The 12,910-nt window shown below is 38.7% G+C and overlaps 1 long non-coding RNA gene across 1 annotated transcript in view; it reads right to left on the bottom strand.

Annotated features, from left to right (window-relative positions):
* LOC124556726 overlaps positions 1-7,891 on the bottom strand; it is a 73,446-nt gene extending 65,555 nt beyond the window's left edge. The window contains exons 1-2 of the long non-coding RNA XR_006968669.1: positions 7,875-7,891; positions 7,596-7,785 (exon numbers count right to left, since the gene is read on the bottom strand). This is a non-coding gene — a long non-coding RNA (uncharacterized LOC124556726). The remainder of the gene's footprint in view (positions 1-7,595; positions 7,786-7,874) is intronic.
* Between the last annotated feature and the right edge of the window lie 5,019 nt (positions 7,892-12,910).

The following is a 12,910-nucleotide window of genomic DNA, read 5'->3' as shown; positions in this document are numbered from 1 at the left end:
GTAAAATTTAATACTATGTAATTGAATCACAAGACAGCATGCAAAATATTTGACTACAATCCAAAAACAAAATTGTGGCAAGCCAATGATGCCAGAACCATGTTCTAAGAAAATTTCTGTAATTGTGGGGTTAACAAGAGGCAGATTTAACTTTTAGATCTAATGAGTGGGCATAGGAACCTCAAGAAACACCTGCACACAAAGGGTATCACTAAGTGGGTCTGAGACTTCTATCCAGTCACATATGGATCAGTCTGGTATGGTAATAGAAGATAGCAAAAGTAAAGCCAAACTTTTAAATTTCACATTTAAGAAATCATTCACATAGGAGAATTGTACAAACAGACTATCATTTGACCATCGCACAGGCTCCCGTGTGGAGGACATAGAGGAAAATCCCTGGTGTAGAGAAACAGAATTTCAAGCAAATAAGTTGTCAGGTCTTGATGGAATCCCATTTTGGTCTTTCAAAGAGTACTTTACAGAATCGGCCCCTTACTTAGCTTTCATTTTTCATGAATTTCTTGCCCAGTGCAAGGTAGCAAGCTACTGGAAAAAAAGCAAAGGTGTCCCCTGTGTATAACAAGGGCAGAAGAACGGACCCACAATATTACAGACCAATATCCCTAACATCATTTTGCTGCAGAATCTTTGAACATGTTCTTAGTTCAAATATAATACATTTTCTCGAGAGGGCAGAGTTTCTGTCCATAAATCAGCATGGTTTTAGAAAGCATCGCTTGTGTGAAACTCAGCTCACTCTTTTCTCTTAGGAAATTCTGTGAAGCACGGATGAAGGGTAACAGGCAAATTCCGTACTCCTAGATTTCTGTAAAGCATTTTATATGATGACACACTGCCAACTTTTACTGAATGTACAAGTATATGGAATAGGTTCCCGGGTATGTGAATGGCTCTAAGGCTTCTCAATGAGCAGAATCTGGTATTTTGTTCCCAACAGTGAGAGTTTATCAGAGACAAGGGTATTGTCAGGAGTGCCCCTGGGAAGATAGGATTCAAGAGATTGGGGCTTGTATGGCAGTATATAGACATTTGTTTTTCTCACACTGTATTTGCAAGTGGAACTGGAAAGGAAATGACTAGCAGTGGTACACCTTACAGTGGTTTGTAGAGTACGGATGTAGATATAGAGAAAGAAGTGACATTTAATCTTTCAATGTGAAGTACTGGAGAGCAAAAGATACAGAATGTTTGCATGTTGAAAAAGAAGTACCAATTTCAGCTGCATTAGGGCATTGAAATAATTCTGTGACAAGTGAAAATCTGTGCTACAACGGGACCCAAACCTGGATTTTCTGCTTTATGCCAGCACTTGCCTTAACCACTCTGGCTATTTGAGCATGCTTCATGTCCAACCCAAATTCCCAAATTGTTGCACACTCATTCTGTAGTGCTCCCTGCCCATTACCCTCATTGCTCATGGCATCTTACATGATTCCTGCAAGAGATTGGACATAGGGTGCATCCACTCTGAAGATATCATGAAGTACCATCAAGGCTTAGATACTACAATTGTGTGTATGGCATCTGTTTTTTTTTTTTTTTTTGGACATGTCTAATTCCTGAAGAAATTGCAGCTAACAGAGAAAGTAAAGGGAATCATCCTACTACTTAAGGCTATTAGTTAGCTTTCCTAGTATGACAGGGGGAGACATTGTACAATAACCTCAGTTTCAGTGTGGACATCTGGAGGCTAGGAACCACATTTGTGTCAACTTGAGGAACCTAGCCAACAGGGTCACACACAAATGACATTGCTGATAAATGGGGTTATGTTCAGCTGTTTTACCTCTCTGGTTAAATCCCATCAATCAAATCAAGTCTCTCAGTATCTTGCCTCCAAGCTCATCTTTGTGTAATACCTCTTCCCCTTAGTTATGTATGTAACAAAAGGGGTTCACACCAACAACGGTAAATAAGCTTAAAAAGTTAAATTTTCCTTCAAGAGGATTCTCACATAACTCATAATCTTGGAACTTTTCAAGTGTTATGGTGTGAAATACTGCATAAAAAGCTTTCTGTTGGTTCACTATGGTCATGTGATGATATCGACCTGCAGAAGGTGACATGAGCAAGCAAAATCGAGTCCCAAGAACATTACACACACACATAATGCCTTCTTGAAGTCTCTACCTACGTCTAGTTCACTTTGTATTGTCTGTGTTAACACATGTGTCTCATATCTTGTGATCATTCTTTTTTTAATGAAGAGGTTTTTTGTCCTCTGTCTTCTGACTGGTTTGATGCAACCGACCACGAATTCCTCTCCTGTGCTAACCTTTTCATCTTTAAGTAGCACTTGCAATGCATGTCCTCAATTATTTACTGGATGTATTCCAGTCTCTGTCTTCCTCTACAGTTTTTGACCTCTACAGCTCCCTTGAGTACTATGGAAGTCATCCCCTCATGTCTTAACAGATGTCTGATCATCCTGTCCCTTCTTCTCAGTGTTTTCCACATGTTCCTTTCCTCTCCGATTCTGTGCATAACCACCTCATTCCTGACCTTATCAGTCCACCTAATTTTCAACATCAGTATGTAGCACCACATCTCAAATGCTACAATTCTCTTCTGTTCCAGTTCTCCCCACAGTCCATGTTTCACTACCATACAATGCTGTACTCGAGACATGCATTCTCAGAACTTACTTTCTCAAATTAAGGCTGATATTTGATATTAGTAGACTTCTCTTGGCCAGGTATGACCTTTTTCCATTGCTAGTCTGCTTTTGATTTCCTCCTTGCTCTGTCTAGCATTGGTTATTTTACTGCCTAGGTAGCAGAATTCCTTAACTTTATCTGCTTTGTGACCATCAATCCTGATGTTAACTTTCTTGCTGTTCTCATTTCTACTACTTCTCATTACCTTCATCTTCAATTTACTCTCAATCCATTCTCTTTACACTGTTCATCCCATTCAGCAGATCATGTAATTCTTCTTCACTTTCACTCAAAATAGCAATGTCATCAGGTTAAAGAGGTTACATTTTATGAAATCAGTACATGTATCTTGTTACATACACTCACCACAATGGAAAAGCCCACACTGGTGACCTATGACAACAATCAATTTCTGTGGACTCAGGAAATGCACAGTGTTACCTTACACCAAACAACGAACACTGACACACAACAAAAGTTATTGAGACCTTTCACCTATACTGGTTTGGTTTCGTTTGGTTTCTTGTGGGTTGTGGGATATGTTGAACAATATGGAACAATGAAAGTATGAAACTAGAAGTGAGGTTGATTAAAACCTTCTCCTCCCAAATGTGTACAAGGACATGTGGATCGTGCATCACAGTTCTGTTACTATCCTTGGATCTTATGGACTTCTTTATGGAAGATGAAGAAAGGACACTGATACAAACAGATGTTCCTGGGCATGCATCAAATTTTTATGCACAAATACATCATTGTGGCCACTCCCCTTATGATTCAAATTGTGTTTCAGCACTGGTTATAGAGGTGACAAACCAGATTCTTTCACCTTGTGGAACCTGGCTGACAAGCTCACACACTAATATTTCCAGCTTATTTTCGAAGTCATTGCCTACCAATGGTGCCAAATTTGACAACACGTCCAAATTGAATTACACGGTGCCGCATGGGCATATTCCATCAATGTTCATAGAGTTCAGCACTTTTTGTCTGAACTGCCACAATTTCTGCCCAAACTTGTCCAAATCCCCCATACCAACTTACTCCTGTGGTGTGACACCTTTAAAGGCAAATCACATTCTCTGTCCCTGCCAAATTCTGCAGGGCAATCTTTGATGGTCTGCATAACTTATCACATCCTGGTATTCATCCCACCACAAAATTAGTGACTGAGGGCTTTGTGTGGTCAGGTGTTTAAGTGGACTGCAGACAGTTTATGCACACCTCTTGTTTGCCAATGCAACGGCTAGGACACCACAGTTTTCTGCAATAGGGAAAATATGACATGCTAAGATTGACTTCAATGTGTCCATTTGGACCCGGTTGGTCCACTACTTGAGTCAAATTTGTTCCGATATATTTTCTCCGCAACTGACAGGACATTGCGTTGCGTGGAAGCTGTACCTTTAAAGGATATGATAGATAAATCTACTGCTTTGGTCTTTGTTCATCTGTGGATTCCTTGTTTCAGTTGCCCATCATCAATTTATACTGAACAGGTGTGTCACTCAGCCCCATCTTTTTATTCTTGGTCTTTGTCTATTTCATTTTGGAGTGTGCATATCAACACCCATGACTCTTGTCTTATGATCAATCACATTTAATAAAGTGGTTGCATTTTGTGGTATCAGTACATTCATTTTATTCCGCATATCACCACCACACATGAAACAACAACCATCTAACTATGTATTTTTGTACAACATACTCTGATGCCTTGATGGTGGAGAGGCCTTATGTGAATCCACTGTATGGGACCAATGAGTTATTCTGTCGTATCTTAATGTAATGTACAATTACTGATGTTTGAAGAAAGATAAAAATAAAAAAATTCGCAATATCTGTTCAGTTTTAATTCTCTTGCTGATTTTCATTATTTGCATTACTTTTCCTTACTTGCTTAGTTACAAAATTTTATTATAATAGCTCAGGAATAATCTAGTTTTCTACTGATTTAATTTTAAATATCCAGGTAAATCTGAATTTTGTCAGTAATGTGTCCACCTTAAACATTCAACAAGAGAGAGAATCTTGACAGAATGGTTAAAATGTGTGTTTAAATGATGCTGTAGTCATGAGATGGCAGAATCTGACTGGTAGAATCAACAGAAACAAATGTCTGCTGTCCTTGGCTGGATGTTCACAATGGTAACACAAGATGGACAAGTGAACAACATGCCAACAGACTGAAGAGTTACTGAGAGAGAAACCAAGATGATGTGATAATGTAGTAAAGTAAATCTAGAGTTAGGTGCAATGGCAACTATACACAACTGAAGTGAAGATAAGACATGAGTTTATGGCCATGTGGTCATATTTATCTCATCTGCAGCAAGAACTATTGTTGAAGCATACATTTGAGGAACTTCAGGGTGGCACTTTCTTGGAAAACTGCAGCACTTTACAGGTTCTGCCACTATCAGCCATCCAAGTCCATTTATTCTACTGGGTATTCAAATTTGTTGGGTCAAGACAATAAATGTGTTACCAACAATTTGAATCCTTCGCTCTCTGTATGACATTTTATCTGTTATTAAAATTTTGTAAGGCACTTTAAATACATTCAACAAATAAATACATAGACAAATGTCCTTGTTGGTGCTTCACATTTGATGTTTGTTCTGTGTGCTGGTGAAGTTTCAAACCATTCTTGCAGACGTCAGAGCCATAGTACAGTGTCAATTTGGCATCTACATGCAACTCACATTACAATCAGCGTGCTGTTATTGGATTCTTGTGTTCAGAAAAAGAAACCATGGTGAACATCCATAAATGTTTGTGTGCAGTGTATGGTGGTGCTGCAGTTGATAGTAGTACAGTTGGGCAATGGATAAAGGAAGTTAAAACCTCAGGAAATGCAGAAACAGAGCTCCATGATCAACCAGGCTCAGGACGTCCTGTCACAGCCACTGCTCCAGACATCCACCCTACAGTCCAGACCTGATACCCTCAGACTTCCATCTCTTTGGGCCGCTTAAAGATTCTCTATGGGGGAAAACACTTTGAAGATGATGAAAGGGTCATCTATGCAGTGAAAACATGGCTATGCCTACAGGACAAGAGCTTTTACCGGTGGGTAATACATGCTCTTCCACAACATTGACATATGGCCATAGGACGTGATGGAGACAATCTAGAAAAATAGGACATGGACAAGACCTGTTTACCATGTCACCATATTCTGACTCTCAACAATAAATATGTTCCGAGAATAAAATGTGGGGCATTACTTATTGAACGACTCTCTTAGTATAATCTAACAATTTCTGCACTCTGCTGTGTATTTTCTCCTTAGAATCTTTATTGTTGTGTGGTTTGTATAATATGGAAGTATTATGGTTCTGATGTCTCCCACAGTACCAGTTTTTTAAAAAATATTTTATAGCTTCTACTGACAATTTCTTACAGTCTTCTGTGTTGTACTTTATTTGATATACTTCGAGTTTAGTCTGTAGAGCTAATAATTTATTGTTTTATAAGCAACTACATCATATCAGATGTTATTGGTACACTGGTTTAGCATGTGTCAACATGCTACTATTCCGGTTTAAAATATATATAGTTGTTTTATTATTCAATAGCTATCTCAGCTACTTATCAAATATTTATATCTACACTAATAATAAAACTGTAAAATCATCATGTTGTCTGTCTCTGTTTACACACTGATCTCCAAAACTGCTTGGTGAATATTCATGTGGTTTGCACAGGTAACTAGTCTAGCTGGAGGCAACCTATAGGATTTATTTCGAAACTGGACCGCAGATAAAAATAGTGTAATTTGAATTTTAGGAGTCTTCTCAGGTTAGTAGCTCAGATATTTGCCTTAGTGATGGTGTTGTATCCAAAGAACCAATAGATGATGCTGTCAGTTTTTTTACCTCAGTGACAGGAGTATTTTTAGAAGTTTACATCAGTGACAGAATTAAATACAACAATCTTATCTTTCTGAATACAAACTAACAGTGAATTTCCAGAATGAGATTTTCACTGTGCAGCAGAGTGTGCGCTGATATGAAACTTCCTGGCAGATTAAAACTGTGTGCCCGACCGAGACTCAAACTCTGCACCTTTGCCTTTCGCGGGGAAGTGCTCTACCATCTGAGCTACCAAAGCATGACTCACGCCCCGTCCTCACAGCTTTACTTCTGCCAGTATCTCGTCTCCTACCTTCCAAACTCTGCAGGAGAGTTTCTGTAAAGTTCGGAAGGTAGGAGACGAGATACTGGCAGAGGTAAAGCTGTGAGGACCAGGCCTGAGTCGCGCTTCGGTAGCTCAGATGGTAGAGCACTTGCCCGCGAAAGGCAAAGGTCCCGAGTTCGAGTCTCGGTCGGGCACACAGTTTTAATCTGCCAGGAAGTTTCATAACAGTGAATTTACTTGGCTAGGCTATACAGATTTACTGATTTCACTTTGTGTGTTAAAGACTTTAAAAAATGCTTTGCTTGTTTCATTACGTTTCATTTATATTTGACTTCTTCACTAGGAAAACATTTCTTTACAAAGTGATCCTGTAACAGTTCTGTTTTTACTAAGTGAGGTACGGAACCCTAAAAAGTGACAGTATCCAAACGCCCTTCTTTATCCACTGTTAAGCACGGGCGTACAGCCAGTATCTGTATAAAAAGCTCACATGCTTAACTGGAAAATACTTATAATTTTGCAAGTGTGTTTATGCTTCTGTGAGTGTTTTACATTTCTCTGTCTATAAGTTAAAAAAATTAACCTCTTAGCCATCTTTATGATCCTTGGAAAGTATTTCATTTCACAATGGAATGTCTATTTAGCAGAAACATGAATGTTATAGTAGACTAATGTCTACTCCAACTAAAATTTGAAAACCTGCAATTGGAATTATTAAGCTAATGTTGCGTAGATATTCCTCTTAATTCATAACTGAATGCCAGTTCTCACCTTTTGTGAAGCCGGATCCTGTGAAACATCCAATGAATCATCAGAATCTAAGAGGTTTGGAATAGACTGTGCACTCTGCAAAGTCTGTTTCCCTCCATCACCATTGATATGATTAATTTCTTCTTCCTCAATACTACCAATGCTCAAAAGATTTGGCTGTGACTGAGCAAATAGTTTTGCTCTCAGCAACCTTCCGAGATGAAATAATACATGTTAGGAAACAATTTACCAAAAATCAGATAACTGCATTACAAATGATTGTAAATTTATAAGACCTACCTCAATTCTTCTTCACATTTTTGCATCTCTTGTAACTCTGCTTGTATCTTCTCTTCAGCTGATTGGTAGCCCTTTCTCACTGGAATCTTTACCAGGTCTTCATCTGAATCCTGTACAAAATGCTTCTTATATGAAATCTGTCAGTATAAAAATTACTCTCTCCCCTCTATAATTTGCTACTATGAGGGACGATCAAAACTTTCCATTTGAGTATTTTGCTGCAGCAAGTACACAATGCAACATGACTCTGATGTGGGTATATAAGCACCCACATGTGAAAGTATTAGTGTGGCATTCCTGTCTTTCCAATGCGTCTGTGTGCAGTAAATGTGGAAATGTGAACTATGGCCATATTACCAAATTCATGTTAACAGGAACAACATGCTGTTATTCTTTCCTTGGTTGCTGAAGGACAAAAACTGGAAGACATCCACTGGAGAATGAAGAATGTGTATGGCGCAGCATGTCTATAAAAAAAACTACCATTGTGGAATGGTGCACCAAGTTCGTAATAACGGATGTCCCCATATAGGAAATGTAATGCAGAAATTACACAAACTCATGTGGGAGACACTAGAACCTGCCCTATAGTCCTGATCTCTTGCTCACGTGATTATCATGCCTTTGGTCCCTTAAAAAAGTCCTTAATCCATTGAAAATTTCTGTCAGATGAGGATGTAGAACAGCCAGTTAAGAACTACTTCATGCAGCAGGACACGATGTTATACCAAACAGGTATTTTTAACCTGATGCATTGTTGAGACAATTGCCTCAATGCTCATTGTGATTTTGCGTGATTGGCATACCTATTCTGAACAGTGTGGTTTTTCAAATAGAAACTGTTTGATCACCCCTTAAATGTCATGACATGTACAGCTGGAAGTCCAATGATCTTCATAGCAAAGAAACAAGTGAATATTATGGTTTAGTATCTCAAATGATGCTCCGATTAGACATGGTAACTGGTAATGAAATTGGCTTTCCTATTTTGAAAGGAACCATCTTGGCATTTGCATTAGTTTAGAGGAACCGTGAAAAACCTACACATGGATGGCAAGATAGAGATTTGAGTTCCCTTTGCCTGGAATGTAAGGTCATTGTTTCAACAACAATGTTACATTTCTCAGCAAATATGTACGGAGTCTAAAAACCAATGGCTCAGGTACCATGTTGCATAGTATCAAGTAAACATAATGAAACACACACTTCAGTTGTGTGGCAATAAAACTAGGACACTATTTCCTGTACAACTGATTTGCAATTAGCAAACAATGGAAAATCCATAATAAAAACAATAAGCATTACATTGCTCTTCACCTTGGAGATGGCACTGAGTGGCAAATGGGCACATTTGCAAGTATATTTACAAATGCACTATATTTTTTTCAGAAATTTATGGTGTGTGTAGAATACAAAGGAAAAAAGCTCATTTGATTGATAAGTTCTACAAATATTACTAATTAATTCAGTAACACACTACATACCTGTGAATCATTCCCACTATTGATGTCAATGATCTTCCTTTGAATTGGAGGCTGGTTATGTACAGGTGAAACAGAAGGAGGAGAAACAACAACAGGTACAGTATTCCTTGGAGCAGCATAAATTCTCATCCTTCCATGTGATGCATAAAACCTCTGCATCAATCCTTTCTGTCCACCACCAGATGAGAACCTGTGTGTTGGGCTTGCAAATGGAGAATTATTAAGTGATGGACTTGATGACTGAGATCTCTTTGTTGGAACAGCTTGTGCTGAGGGTTCTCCATCATTTAGTGAATCTGAAAGATTGTTCGAAGAGGAGAAACTATTTGGATCACTCTCTCTCTCTTCTGTGGAACTGTTGACAGCATCAGGTGTTTGAGATCTCTGAAATAAAAAATTAGATATCTTATTCTGCAACTATTCTGTTCAGATCAGGAAGTTATTTCAAACCTTAACTTCAATGATAATGCACTAAATTAGAAAGCGAAAAGCTGGACATTTTTAGAGAAAACTGAGAACACTGTGTTAGCAAGAACTTCTGCCGAGTACCTTTGTAACCATATCCTGATGGAACATCTAGTTCTTAAAACTGGTAACAGATGTAGCATAACACTGGACTGAAACTGGCCACTCTATTATCTTTAATGGCTTCAAGTTTCCGTCATCCACTTTATTCTTTTAGGGAAAGGTTATGGAAGAATTAAACATTGATTTGATGACAGATTTCACTGAGAAAATTATTTCAGAGTGTATAAATTTTTGAATTTGGCCATTGCTTTGATCTCCTCTCAGAGACTTAACTATTGACTTGGCTAAATTTCATTTCTTACCCTTTCAAAATACATGCAGTTACTGAACTTCCCTCCAACAAATTGCTCTGAACTAAGTATCTGTGAGGGACACCCACACAAGCAGGCACAGGTAAACAACATTATGCAGTTAGGTTACTCTGAAGATGAAAGGGAGAAAACTACACCACAGCAGTTGTTAATAATCATGAAGATATTAAATGTTTTTATGAAAATATGTAGCATCTAGAGAAAATTAAAAAAAAAATGAAATGGGTGGTTAGTGTTTCACATCTTATTGACATAAAAAAATTAAAAAAAATTTACACGTGTACAATAATGGGAGAAGAAAAATGATTTGATGAAGGAATCATCAGTGTTCTATACTTGAGTGATTTAGAGAAACCACAGAAAATCCATGTCACTGTTGCTGGAGATATATTTTCCCTCAGTTTTCTCTGACATGAACGTATTTTTAAGTTTAGGCTAGGCAGGATAGCCGCTGTCTTAATGTCTTTAGTAAAAAAAAAAGAGAGAGACTGAAAAAATATGTAACTATGAATAGAGAGAGAGAGAGAGAGAGAGAGAGAGAGAGAGAGAGAGAGAGAGAAGCCATCACCATCAGTACATCTGGGCCTTACCACGAAGCACAGCCGATGCAACTACACTAGCCATCTTACTGCCATCTGACTGCCTGAGCTCAGGCAGCCAGCAATGTGCTACTGCCTTATGGTCTGGGCCATGCAGTGTGCTGTGGCCAGTTTTACCCAGGGCAGTCTGTTGATTTAACTGCACTAAGGGGAAAGATGTCTTATCTAAATGGATGTGATAAAGTGGAAATGAAGAGATTATTGGAGAAATTTGCAGAATTATTTAACCTGCATGGACAATGCCTGCTACATGACTATTGCAGCATGGAATTCCACAACAAATGAGCTGCTTGTGTACAAGAAACAGCACTAGGATGTAATTATTAAAGAAAGCACCAGTGTTTAGTCAGTGCTTCTCATAACAGTTGGTAAGAAGGCTTATCAGGTGACTGTAAATATCTAAACAACAAGCAATAACTAATGAATAGCCCATGCCAAACATTACAGAGACCTTAGACAATCTGGTGCAATGCCATTATTTTATCACCATGGATTTGGTGGGGGGGGAGGGGGGGGGGGCGTACCACCAATTAGAGGTAGCACTGGAGGATTGACCTGAAACAGCGTTTTCAGTTCCATTTGATCACTACCAGTATCATCAGATGCCATTTGGTTTGAAAAATGCAACTTTCCAACACATGTTAGATGGAGTACTACAGAATCTGAAACCAAAACAATGCTTAGTCTACCGAGATGACACTGTATTGTCCAACACATCCAGGAGTATAAGGTGCATCTACAAGAGGTCTGAGTGTTTGTGTGTGGCATGACAGACCCTTATCTTAGAAACATGCCACTTTGTATTACAGGAAGTCTGCTATTCAGGCCATATCATCAGCCAAGACGGTGCACGACTAACTCACAGCTGATACAAGCTGTAAATGATTTCCCAGTGTATAGCACAAATGAAGAAATTACAGTAATATCTCAGGATTGCAATTTTATAGGGAATACATCCCAAAATTTGCAGAAGTAACAAGACCCGTTATGCCTTTGTTAAAGAAGAGGTAATAGGTTCACAAGGCTCCACACTGAAGCAGATCTTGAGGTATTGCACTGAAATGAATTTCGAGACAGACCTCCAACTCATGGCTAAGTGAATTTGGTTTTGAGGTTGTGCAATGTTCAAGGAAGTATCACTGGTACACTGACAGACTTAGATGCCGTGCTGTAGAATGTATTGAGTCAACACAGAAGAACAGCACAAAGCTCAGGGTGGGTGAGAAGCCCTGTACCCCTAGTATCAAACGCTAATTGATTTGATTTGTTTTAGCGCAACTATGTACTTTAGTATTAAGTGCCCAATATATCAGTAGGTTCCCCACCATGTTGTTAACACATTTCTTGACATATTTTTACACATGTCTGGGGTTACAGTGTGAAATGCATCTTCAACAGCATTGTGCAGTTCATTGGTAGCATAGCAACATGCAGATACATGCACCTTAATGACTCACCATAATGAGTTGTAAGGTGTGGTGATGTCAGGACGTTTTGGTGGCCATTTCAAGGAACCTGGTGGTGTTGATGCACCACAACTTATCAACCGTCGTAAAAAAAGCTCACTTAGGAAATTGTGCACTGCAGGAGCATAGTGAGGAGGCACTCAGCCTTACTGCAACCATATGCATTCTGTGAGGCCCCTTTCCTCAAGCTGAGGTATGAACAACATTTGGAACACGTGTAAATAATCTGTGCCATTCACAGTTCCTGGAAAAATGTATGGTCCAAGCATAAGTTGTGAAGTCATCGCTGCCCATATCATTATGTGAGGCAGCTTTCTTTGTAACTTGACCATGTAATGAAGATTCTCTTTGGCTCAAACGACAATATTTCTATTGTGTGAGCTGTGATAAATGGCACATTCACTTGAAAACATAACCATGGCATAGTCCGCTGCATTTTGAAATTGAGTTAACAAAACTTGGCACGCTGAAACACACTCATTCCAGTCTGTGTCCGATAACTCTTACGAACTTCAGTCATAAAGGTCTGACTATAATGTCTTTTGATATGATCTCACATTTTTGTCCTTGGTATACCAAATTTAAAGCATATTGTGTGTTGGCTTCACAGGAGACTGTTCAATCAAAGTAGAGACTCAGGCACGTTTC

The sequence above is a fragment of the Schistocerca americana genome, chromosome X, assembly GCF_021461395.2.
Source record: "Schistocerca americana isolate TAMUIC-IGC-003095 chromosome X, iqSchAmer2.1, whole genome shotgun sequence".
NCBI lineage: Eukaryota > Metazoa > Arthropoda > Insecta > Orthoptera > Acrididae > Schistocerca > Schistocerca americana.
The sequence above is the reverse complement of the archived record's forward strand: the minus strand, read 5'-3'. Positions and strand labels throughout refer to the sequence as shown.